A 12175-nucleotide genomic window follows, 5' to 3' on the forward strand; every position below is an offset into this window, starting at 1 on the left:
TCGTTCATTATATTTGCTTCAGTGTATAGCGGCCTAAATCAAGTAAGAGTGATGACATCAAGAAATTTCGTTACCTTGAATGCAGCAGGGTGACCAGGTCCTTCAATGAAAAGACAATCCAACTCCAAGAGCTCAGGTGCCCAAGTACAGAAGAGTTGACTACCTTTAACACCTCGCTTATCTCACAGGTCAGCACCTGCAGACTCCTTAAAGTCAGGATGAGAGGAAACACTTTCCTGATGTGAGAGATCTTGGCTTGAAAACTGAAATGATCAATGGGTTACGAATATTGACTGCCCCAGCAGTTTAAACCATCGTTGACATGAGGTCAGAGTGAAAGGTTCGTCGCTCCATTTTTACCGTCTGGATTTCAAGTTTGGTTCCTCAATTTCTTTATAAGCTTTAAGCAGTTTGCTGATGAAATTTTCTGATGATGCCTTCGAATAAACCCTGTGATGATGAACACAGTGAATGTGCATAGTTGATAGCCATTGTTGAGTCCTATCAAGGAGAGCTGAGAAGAAAGCAGGGCTTGATCTGAGAAGAAAAACTCTCATGTACATTTCCACCAGGCTGTTTCCCTCTTCCTCCATTTTGCACACATAAGCCTCCTCCTATTACAGGATCCCTCAACTGAAAGATAGACTCTACCTCAGACATAAAGATTTGGGACATTGTCCAGCGGATATCCAGACGTGGAGCAGAGTGAAATCTAGACTCTGGCACCATCATTTGTCATTGTGTTCCAGCTTGGTATACGAGACCTCCAATTCCTTGACTGAGGGGTTCATCCTTCCTTGTTGTTGTCATCACAGACTTAGTAACTCTGGTCATCTAGAGGATGAAGTGCTTCAGCACCCAACCATGAATGGGCTGCTGTTATTCCACAGGGCTTCCTCCTGGCACTCCTGGCAGTAGAAACACTAGAAAAAGCTGAGGGCTATGATTCCTGGCTCTCTGTCAAATTAATCATCAGGACTCTTACATTTCTTGGTGGGCATCAGTAAGCAAGGTCAACCTGGACTGTGTGTTCCTACATTGTAGCCAGATAGACATCACTTCTCCAATATTTGTCTTCCTTAGTTTCCAAGTCCAGGCATGAGGATATTGGGAGTTGCACCTTGATACTTTACTCCTAGCAAACATAAGAATCAGCAGGAAGGGCAGGGAGTGTCCATTTGGCATTGTCATCTGTGGCTTCTGTAGTCTTATTCTAGGTGTGATGAATCTGTGCTATAATGTCTCCTAACCTCACAGATGTAAGAGTGAGAATCGTGTATGACTTTTCTGGGAGAGTTCTGCCTTTTACTACCACCTAGAGTTATACAACATCACTATGCAAAGTTCAAAAAAGAGGGGTGGAGACTGTGGATGCCTTAGAAGTTTAGGGCCATTTCTTCCAAATAAGACACATATTTTTCCAATGTAATTTTTCTTTGCTCATTCACTAATGGTGGCTGGCTTCTTTCCTGGCCTGAAGTATACTAGAGTTCAATCTTTTGGATTACCCACGCTTCTATTTAGATATGACAGGCCCACCAAGGGACCTGCTGAATACAGGCTCCTATTACCAAGCAAGCTGTTGCTACAGAATCGTGGCATGGCAGCAGCAGCACACAATATCTCAGTTTTCTCTGCTGGAACTTTGAGAACTGTATTACGGTCGCTTGTTTGTTTGTTTTTTATTGGAAATACGTACAAAGCTGGTCAGAGTTGATACATTCCTTTGATCCCAACACCCATAAGTTATTTTCTTTTCTTTCTTTATTTCTTTTCTCTTCTTTTTTTTTTTTGCTATCATTGTTAGAATTACTGTTGTTTTCTTTGGTAATTCCCTCTATTTGCTCTGTACCTAGAATTTTAAGTCCAAGCTCTTCGTGGCCCTATTCTTCATGTCAATGATTTTTACTCTTGCACCCACACCCACATGATCACATTATTTACTCTCTTCTTTATGCCTGTTTTCCTTATTTGAAAGTTAACTTGTATGGTCTCAGGTAATCAAGACATCATGAATATAGGATGACATCCCAATTTTTGGATTACCCAAGCTTCTTTTTTTGAGATGACAGACCTCTGTAGAAGTCTCCAGTTGGGTGGCAGAGAGTCTGGAATGACTGAAACAATGGCTGTTCCCAGTGGGCCCTTCAGTGCCTCTGCAGCCTGAGGCATAGGTGTGCCAGGAACACAAAAGCACTTGTCCAGAGCTGGTGGGGAATGCATTTTGGATGATTACTGAGACCTGAATGAACAGAGGCCTCCAGAGTTCTGATAAAGGGAAGAGGAGCCACATAGATGTCAGGGGAACAATCGATTTTTGGGCTGCAAGTCCTCCATTTCATTTATCTTTGCTGTGTACATAGTATATGTAAATGACAATGGCATCCTACTTTATCACATCTAGTCACTACAGTTGTTAAAGTGTTCACTAGTGTAAACATAATAGAGTTAATACAACAATACATTGTGTCCCATTTTGTTAAAAAACTTTTTTTATTTTTTTATTTATATATATTTTACTTATTCCCATTGCATGCTGCTCACTGCCCCCTGATACCCAGTTACTCTCTCCCACAATCTTTCCCCCAACTCTCCTGGTACATACTTCTCTGGGTGTATGAGGTCCAGATATCTCAGTATATCCCTTCTTCCACCAAAGCCAATTTATCCTGTCCTGGGGGCAGGTGCCTAGGATGTTGGTAATGAATGCCTTGGGCTTGGCTTTCTTCATGCTTCAATTAGCTGGCTTTGGGAAGTTCATGAAGAAATGTTTGTGAACTTGGTAGTTCATCCAGATGATATACAAGAAGCACTGATTTTGATAGTGTTCTTGAGAGTATATTTCAATCAAACCTACCCCCACTAATATTCAAACAATGACAAAGGTATTGGGGCACTACACATCTATTCTGGGAGTTTCCATTTCTGAGAGCAACAGAATAGAAGCCCCAAAGCTGGCAAAGTTAAGTGAGGTCACACAGGGGATCTAAGAACATATTGTTGCTTTCCTAGAGTGTATCCTAGAGACTTATCATATCTATACACCCACAGATTCATATGCACTGGACACCAGGCTACTGCTTAACATTCATTGCTTTTGTCACTCAGTTTGCCACAAATAATGAGAATCCCAAAAGTCAGAGAAATTTGGAGGTATGAATAAGTCCCAGGGGCTGGAGTAAGCTCAAAAAGTCTGTGACAAGAAAGAGCTGGTTGAGAATCAGGGAGACAGGATGCTCACCAAGACCATACTTGTATCCCATTAAGAAAATCTGAATAATAAGCCATCAGGTGAAAATATAAATTAGGAGGTCATAGACTTAGCAGATCTATCCTTTGCCCGCAGGGAAGCAGCCATTCTTTCAGCTATTCCAGGCCCTCTGCCACACAGTCAGAGACTTCCCCCAACAACTGGTTGGCAGTTCTCAAAGACCTAGCTGGGATTCTCCCTGTAGAGTAGGACACGCAGAGACCTTGACGATTGACTAAGAGGCCTCCACACAGGCTCCTTGTGGCCAAAGTAAAATGTTCCTGCAGAATCCTGCCATGGCAGCAGGAATTTCAACTAGGCTATTCTTAGGTCCAGTTCACTGAATGCAGGCCTTAGACCATGGGGTATCTGGCAAAGGAAGAAGCACACACTACCTCACAGCTCTCTCTGCTGGCAACTGCTAGAACTGTAGTAGGATTTTGTTTGTTTTTTTCTGTTTGTTTATTAGAAATATCTACAAAGCTGATCAAAGTGGCCCATGCCTTAATCTCAGCATGCAGAATTTGTTTTAATTGTTGATGTCCTTGTTTTTTGTTTGGCTTTTGTTTTTAATCCCCCAGCTAATTGCTCTGTACCTAGAATATTAAGATCACTCTCTGAAGGGACTGATTATTCATGTTATGTAATGCTTTTTTGCTTACGAACCACTCTACAGACTATCCCATTATTTACTTTCAAATAAGTAAACAGTCATAGAGAAGTAAGTTAACAAGTATGCTCTCACATAAGAAAAATATCATGGCTGTGGAATGGTACCCCAATCTTTTGTATTTGTTATGCCTTTTTAATTTTTTTATTCTTCACTTGTTTTTAGTTACATTTCAAATGTTATAGCCTTTCCACATTTCACACCCATACCCCCACATCCCATGTCCCCTCACCCTGCTTCTCTGAGGGTGTTCTCCCACCCACCCAAAACTTCCTGCCACCCTGCCCTGACATTCTCCTACATAGGCATATAGCCATTGCAGGACCAAGGGCTTCTCCCATTGATGTCCAACAAGTCCATCCCTTGTTACATATGTTGCTGGAGCCATGGTTCTGTCCATGTGTACAATTTGGATGGTGGGTTAGTCTCTGGGAGCTGTAGTTGGTTGGTATTATTGTTGTTATGGGGTTACAAACCCCTTCAGCTCCTTCAATCCTTTCTATGCCTCCTCCATTGTTCTCAGTTCAATGGTTGACTACAAACATCCACCTCTGTATTTGTCATGCTCTGGCAGTGCCTTTCAGAAGACAGTTATATCAGACTCCTATCGGCTTGCACTTCTTGTCATCACCAATATTGTCTGGGTTTGGTGGGTGTATATGGGCTGGATCCCCAGGTGGCACAGTCTCTGAATGGCCTTTCCATCAGTCTCTGCTCCAAACTTAATCTCTGTATTTCCTTCTGTGAATATTTTTGTTTCCCCTTCTGAGAAGGACTGAAGCATCCACACCTTGGTCATCCTTCTTGAGCTTCATGTGGTCTGTGGATTGGATCTTGGGTAATCTGAGATTTTGGGCTAATGTCCACTTATCAGTGAGTGCATACCATGTGTGTTTTCTTGTGATTGGGTTACCTCACTCAGGATGATATTTTCTAGTTCCTTCCATTGCCGTAAGATTTCCATGAAGTCATTGTTCTTAATAGCTGAGTAGTATTCACTGTGTAAATGTACCACATTTTCTGTATCCATTCTTCTGTTGAGGGACATCTGTGTTCATTCCACTTTCTCTCTAGTATAAACAAGGTGGCTATGAAGATAATGGAGAATGTACCCTTTTTTATGTTGGAGCATCTTTTTCCCAGGAGTGGTATAGCTAAGGCCTCAGTTAATACTATGTCCAATTTTCTGTGGATCATCTGACTTACTTCCAGAGTAGATGTAACCAGATTGCAATCCCACCAACAATGGATAAGTGTTCCTCTTTCTCCACATCCTTGCCAGCATTTGTTGTTACCTGAGGTTTTTAATCTTAGCCATTCTGACTGGTGTGAGATGGCATCTCAGGGTTGTTTTGATTTGCATTTCCCTGATTGCTAAGCGTGTTGAACATTTATTTCTGTCCTTCTCAGTAGAACAATATTCTTCAGTTGAGAGTTCTTTGCTTAGCTCTGTACCACTTTTTTAAATATAGGTATTTGATTCTCTGGAGTCTAACTTCTTGAGTTCTTTGTATATATTGGATATTAACCCTCAATCAGATATAGGATTGGAAAAGATATTTTCCCTAATCCAATTGTTGCCATTTTGTCTTAATGAAAGTGTTCTTTGCCTTACAGAAGCTTTGCAGGTTTAAGAGGTCCCATTTGGCAATTCTTGACCTTAGAGCCTCAGCCATTGGTGTCTGATCAGCAAAATTTCCCCAGTGCCTATATATTCAAGGTTCCTCCCCATACTTTCTTTACTAGTTTGAATGTATCTGGATGTATCCTATATCCAGAGTTGGAGTTGACCTTTGTACAGGGTGATGAGAATCAATCAATTTCCTTTCTTCTACATGCTGATCTCCAGTTGAACCAGCACCATTTATTGAAAATGCTGTTTTTTTGTCCACTGGATTCTTGTAGCTCCTTTGTCAAAGATCTAGTTACCATAGGTGTGTGGGTTCCTTTCTAGTCTATTATGTGACTAGTTTGAAGAGTACTGGTAGTTGGTTCCTTGGTTGAGAACACTGGCTGCTCTTCCAGAAGTACTGAGTTCATTTCACAGCAAACATGGTAGCTCATAATCATCTATAATGGGATCCAATGCCTCTTCTGGTGTGTCCGAAAACAGCTACACTGTAATTACATACATAAAATAAATCTTTAAAAAACCTTTTTTGTTTTAGAGGACGTTGAGTAGTCCCTAAGAAAGTAGGAATCCAAACTTTCACTGATCAACTCAGAACCTGGAGCCATACCTCCAGCAGACAGAAACATGGCATCACTCATGTTTCTGTGCTCAGTCTACATCCTGTACTTTGTTGTACACCAATATCATTTTGACATGGGAGGAAAAGTTTCTTAGTATTTTAATACTGTCTTTGTCTCCACAATTCCAATCTTGTACAACCATCTAAACATTCAACATTCAGCTTGGTAAGAATCTATACACACACACACACACACACACACACACACACACACACACACACACACACACACACACATCCATACACACACACAGGAGGCACATAAATACATGAACTCATATATATTTGTGTCTGTATATGCATGTGCAAATGAAAACATATGTTTTTTTTTATTATTATGTTCAATCACTTTTTACAGTCCAAAGATTATCCCTCTCCTGGTATGATCTCTAACAATTCCCCACCCTATTGCTACTCCCCCATCTTCAAGAGGATGTCCCTCCACATCCATACCCCCAACTCCCCATCCCCTGGTGTCTCAAGTCTCTCAAGGGTTTGGTGCATTTTTTCTCATTGAAGCCAAACCAGGCAGTCCTCTGTAGTGTATATGTCAAGGACCTTGGACCAGCTAGTGTAGGCTGCCTGGTTGGTGGCTCAGTGTATAAGATTTCTCAGGTGTCTGGGTTTGTCCTGACTTCTGGTCTTCCCATGGGGTTATGCTCCTGCTTAGCTTCTTCCAGCCTTTCCCTAATAAAAGCACTGGAGTCCCCAGCTTCTGTCAATTGATTGGGTATATAAGTGCCATTTCTGTCTCACTTGGCTGCTTGTAGGGCCTCTTCAAGGGCAGCCATGGTGGGCTCCTGTTTACAAGTCCCCCTAGCATCAACAATAATGTCAGGCTTTGGAGCCTCCCCTTGAGATGGATTTCAGTTAGGCCCTGTCACTAGACTTCCTTTCCCTCAGTCTCTTCTCCATTTTTGTCCCTGCAATTCTTTTACACCTGAAGAATTCTTGAACCAGAGATTTTGTAGCAATCACCTTTCTCCTCCTTCTACTGGAGGTGGATTCTATAAGCTCCCTCTCCCTGTTGTTGGTCATTTCATCTAAGATCCCTTCCTTTGAGCCTTGAGATTCATCAACTTCTCAGGTCTCTGGGATATTCTCGATACCTCACCTCCCATCTTCCAATGTTTTATATTTCCATACATTCTGCTGGCCCTCAGGGAGTCACTTCTGGTCCCTGTGCCATAATACGTGATCATGTTCCTCCTTTTTCCTCCCCCAAGCCCCTCTACTCTGTCATCTGGTTTCTTCTCCCTTCCTAGTGGGGTTAAAGCATCCTCACGTGGGCCCCATGATTTGTTAAACTTTTTGAGTTCTGTGAGTAGTATACTGGGTATTCTGTGCTTTTTGGCTTATATCCACTTGTTAGTGAGTACATACCATCCATTGTCTTTTGAGTCTGAGATACCTTATTCAGGTTGATATTCTCTAGTTCTATACATTTGCCTGCTAAGCTCATGATGTGCCCATTTTTTTTGGTTCTTTTTTTCTGAGCTGGGGACTGAACCCAGGGCCTTGCGCTTCCTAGGCAAGCGCTCTACCACTGAGCTAAATCCCCCACCCCTGATGTGCCCATTCTTAGTAGCTGAGTAGTATTCTGTTGTGAAAACGAACCACCTTTTCTGTATCCGTTCTTCCATTGTGGGACATTTGGATCATTACCACCTTCTGGCTTACACAAATAAGGTCAATATTAACAAACTGGAGCATATATACTTGGGGCATTGTGGGGCATCTCTTGGTTATATGCCCAGAAGTGGTAAAGCTGGGTCTTCAGTTAGATCTATTTCCAATCCAGAGGAACCTCCAAATTAATTTCCAGAGTAGGTATAGCAGTTTGTAGTCACATCAAAAATGGAAGAATGTCCCTCTTTCTCCACATTCTGGATATGTGCTGTCACCTGAATTTTTGATCTTAGATATTCTGATTGGTTTAAAGTATACCACCAATCTCAGTGTTATTTTGATTTGTATTTCCCTGATGAGTAAGGACCTTGCACATTTTTTAATTGCTTCTCAACAATTCAAGATTTCCCCTTTAGTGAATTTTCTGTTTATTTCTAAACTCCATTTTTAATTGGGATTTTTGCATTTTTTGGTTGTTAGCTACTTGAGTTCTTTACATACTTTGGATAATAGCCCTCTTTACAGTATGGGGTTAGAGAATATTTTTTTTCCAAAATATAGGTCGCTGATTTTTCCTAATGGCTATGTCCTTTGCCTTACAATAGCTTTTCAGTATCATTAGGTCCCATTTATCAAGTCTTGACATTAGAACCTTAGCTCTAATGTTCTGTTTAGAATATTTACCCCCATTCACATGAGTTTGAGGCTCTTTTCCAATTTCTCTTCTTTTAAATTCAATGTACCTAGTTTTATGTTGAGGTCTTTGATCTACCTGTAATTGAGTTTTGTGCAAGGTGCTATATGTGAATCTATTTTCATTTTTCTACATATACAATGCCAGTTAGACTGGCACCATTTATTGATGCTTTCTTTTCTTCATTGTATATTTTTGTCTTTTCTCTAAAGATAAAGTGTCAATTCTGGGTCTTCACAGCTATTCCATTGATCAATCCATTTGTCTCTATATCAGTACTACATGTTTTTTAAATCACTATTGCTCTGAAGTATAGCTTGATGTCAGTGATGGTGATTTTCACAGAAGTTCTTTTATTGTTAAGAAGTGTCTTTGATAACCTCGGTTTTTGTTTGTTTGTTTGTTTGTTTGTTTGTTTTTTCACATGAAATTGAGAATTGCCTTTCCATGGCCTTGAAGAACTTTGTTGGAATCTTGATGGGAATTGCATTGGTCCTATAGATGGCTTTTGATATGATGTCCATTTTTCTCCAAGAGCAAGGGAGCTCTCTCCATTTCTTGAGGTCTTCTTCGATTTCTTTCTTGAGAGACTTGAAGTTCTTTTTATACAGATCTTTTTCTTGTTAGTTAGATTTACCCCAAGGTATTTAATAATTTTTGTGATTATTCTGAAGAGCAATGTTTCCCTAATCTTTTGCTCAGCCCATTTATTGTTTGCATAAAGTGAGGATACTGATTTGTTTGAGTTAATATAATATCCAACCACTTTGCTGGCTTTTTTTTTATCAGCTCTTAAAGTTCTCTGGTGGAATTTTTGGTGTCGCTTACGTATATTATCATAACATCTGGAAATAGTAATACATTGATTTTTCTTTGCCAATATGTATCCTCTTAACATCCTTTTGTAGACTTATTGCTCTGGCTAGAACTTCAAGTACTATAAGGAAAGATATGGGAGAGTGGTCATCCTTTTCTTATACCTGATTTTAGAGGGATTGCTTCAAGTGTCCCTCAGTTCAATTTGATATTGATTGTTGGTTTGCTGTATATTGCTTTTATTATGTTTTTATACACATACATGAACATGCACACAGTTTTGTTTTTAGATTGAATTAATAAATTATTCAAAGATTCTGAGACTTTCTGAGGTCTTGAACAATGCTCCTAACCTGAGTGTCCTTGTAAAAATCAGTAAAGTATTCTTAGTGCTGGTCATTTCACTTTAAGAAAACAATTTTAATTTTCATCTGGAGATAGCAAAATTACTAAGATGAGGGCGAATTCTGAACTAGTTTTTCGATGATGTCACTGAACCATACATTTTTGTTCCATTTTCAGTCTGTTGACCCTCAATGATTATTGAGCCTTGTCAGCAATTTGCTCTTGGCTACAGACCCTGATCTCTCTTCTAGAGTAATTGTCCCTTATTATATCTAGTTGATCGTTTACTTTGTCTTGCTACAGGATGTTAAATAACTACTTAAGTAGCTTCAGGACCACTAATCTTAGTGCATTTATATCAGATTGCGTGGGATTATCATTTCAAAGTCTGCAGATGATCTCCGGAAAACACAATACAGGGTTCAATTTGAGAATCCTGAAATAAAGTAACATGGGAAAAAAAATAAGAAACAGTGGATGAATCCTTTGCATGTTTCTTTGACAACAAAAGAGTGGGGAAATCACTAGGAATTGGAGCGTGAAGTGAGACTTAGTATAAAGTCTATGCTAACAGAAGTCAAATATTGAAAGCTTAGGAGATGAATCAGGAGGAACTATATTAAGTGCAGCCTCATGCTGGGGAGTCAATAAACATTCTAAAGACAATTGAATCAGTAGGAAAGGAGAAGGGAAAAGAGATACTTGGACAGATCTTGAAGTTAGCCTTTATTAACCATGAGTAAAGAATGAATTTTTCAGAGTCAGAGCAATCATAGCGGGAAGGAGGAGATGGCTCAGTCACTAAAGTTCTTAAGAGGACACACTTTGTTGTCATTCTTAAACTCTCCATTATTTTGTAGGGATGACTGCACTTGATTGAGTTGCTTACATGTCTTTTCCACCTAGCACTTCTCACTCTGCTACTATGTGTGATGGTGGAGGATTTTCTCAGGATGTCTGCTTCTGGGTTGTCAAGAGAATGTCATGCTTTTCCTCTCACCTGTTATGGTCTCAACAAAATTTCCCCTCACCTCTCACAAAATCTCTTGTTGAAATTTAAGCCTCATTGTAAAGCAGGAAGAGGGTGGAAACAATCTATGATTTTACAGATGAGGCTTTTGGAAGGTAATGTGGGTTAGATGATGTCATCAGAGTAAATTCTTCCCTTTTGCACAAGTCTGTTGTAGTTTGCCCTGGAGTTATCTGTATTTTGATGCTAATTCTACTGCCCCAAGGATGGCAGCCTAGTCATTGACTGAGGATTCAGGTGACCTTATCAGAACCTTCTCTCATTTAATTTGTAAAAAAAAGGTGAGAGCCCAAGATTTGGATTTGGGCAGGTGAAGAGAAGTTGGAGGGGAGGAGGAGAGAGAAGGGGTCCAGAGTAGTAGGAGGAAGAGGGGGCTGAAGACATGGCGTGGAAAAACCACAAGTTATGAGGGATTTCAGAGCTGGGAAATAGGATAGTATATTAGTATATCTACCCAATCTAGGCACGAGCTTGTACTCATATTAATCAAGCATTAATCTTTGCATGGGTATATTCTGGTTGGAGAAGTTACTGCACCACAAGTCTTTTCCACAAACAAATGGTTCCACAGGATTGGTTCCCAACTAGAGATTAGGATAGCATATTGCTTATTTATTTGTAATAATGGTGAGTGGGTACCTGGGCTGTTCATCATATATAGTCTTAATTAGCCATCACTGGCTTTGTACACACCCTACCCATTGTGGTCAAGGATGATTTGGATCCCAATAGCCACCCTAACTATTTTAGTATCATTAATCCAGATCCACTCTTTCATTTATAAAATTGATAAGCATTTCAAATCTCAAATAGTTTATCTGTATATTCTCTTAAGTTAGCCCGCAAATCATTGTGTACTGATGATTTCAATTCTTCCCACCACTGCATGTTGCTTTCTTTTTCTTTTTTTTTTTAAGGTTTATTCATTTATTATATATAAGTACACTGTAGCTGTCTTCAGATACACCAGAAGAGGGCATCAGATCCCTTTACAGATGGTTGCGAGCCACCATGTGGTTGCTGGGAATTGAACTCAGGACCTCTGGAAGAGCAGTCAGAGCTCCAAACTGCTGAGCCATCTCTCCAGCCCCGCTTTCTTTTTCTTGAACCTAAATTCCTAAATGGAAACAAAGATGGCTGTCTTCTGCCTAACTTCCCTCCCTAAAGAAAATGCTTCTGATTCCTGACTAAGGAACAATGTGGTATATGTCTCTGGTGAGGTCTGCTTATCAAGTTAAGGAATGAATCTAGATTATTTTTCAGAAACCCATAAATGTTTGTAATCTTTTATCTAATGATTCTTCTAAATATGCTGAGATCACCATATTTTTCAAACAGATATTGTCAATACTGAAGAGTCTGTGTGCATGTCAAAGTTGTGCTTCGTCTTTCCCTACTGTGTTAATGACTCAGTTGATTTACCTTTTTTAAATGTTTTTTTTTATCTTTATTAACTTGAGTATTTCTTATTTACATTTCGATTGTTATT

The sequence above is a fragment of the Rattus rattus genome, chromosome 2 (assembly GCF_011064425.1).
Source record: "Rattus rattus isolate New Zealand chromosome 2, Rrattus_CSIRO_v1, whole genome shotgun sequence".
In the NCBI taxonomy this organism is placed as follows: Eukaryota; Metazoa; Chordata; class Mammalia; order Rodentia; family Muridae; genus Rattus; species Rattus rattus.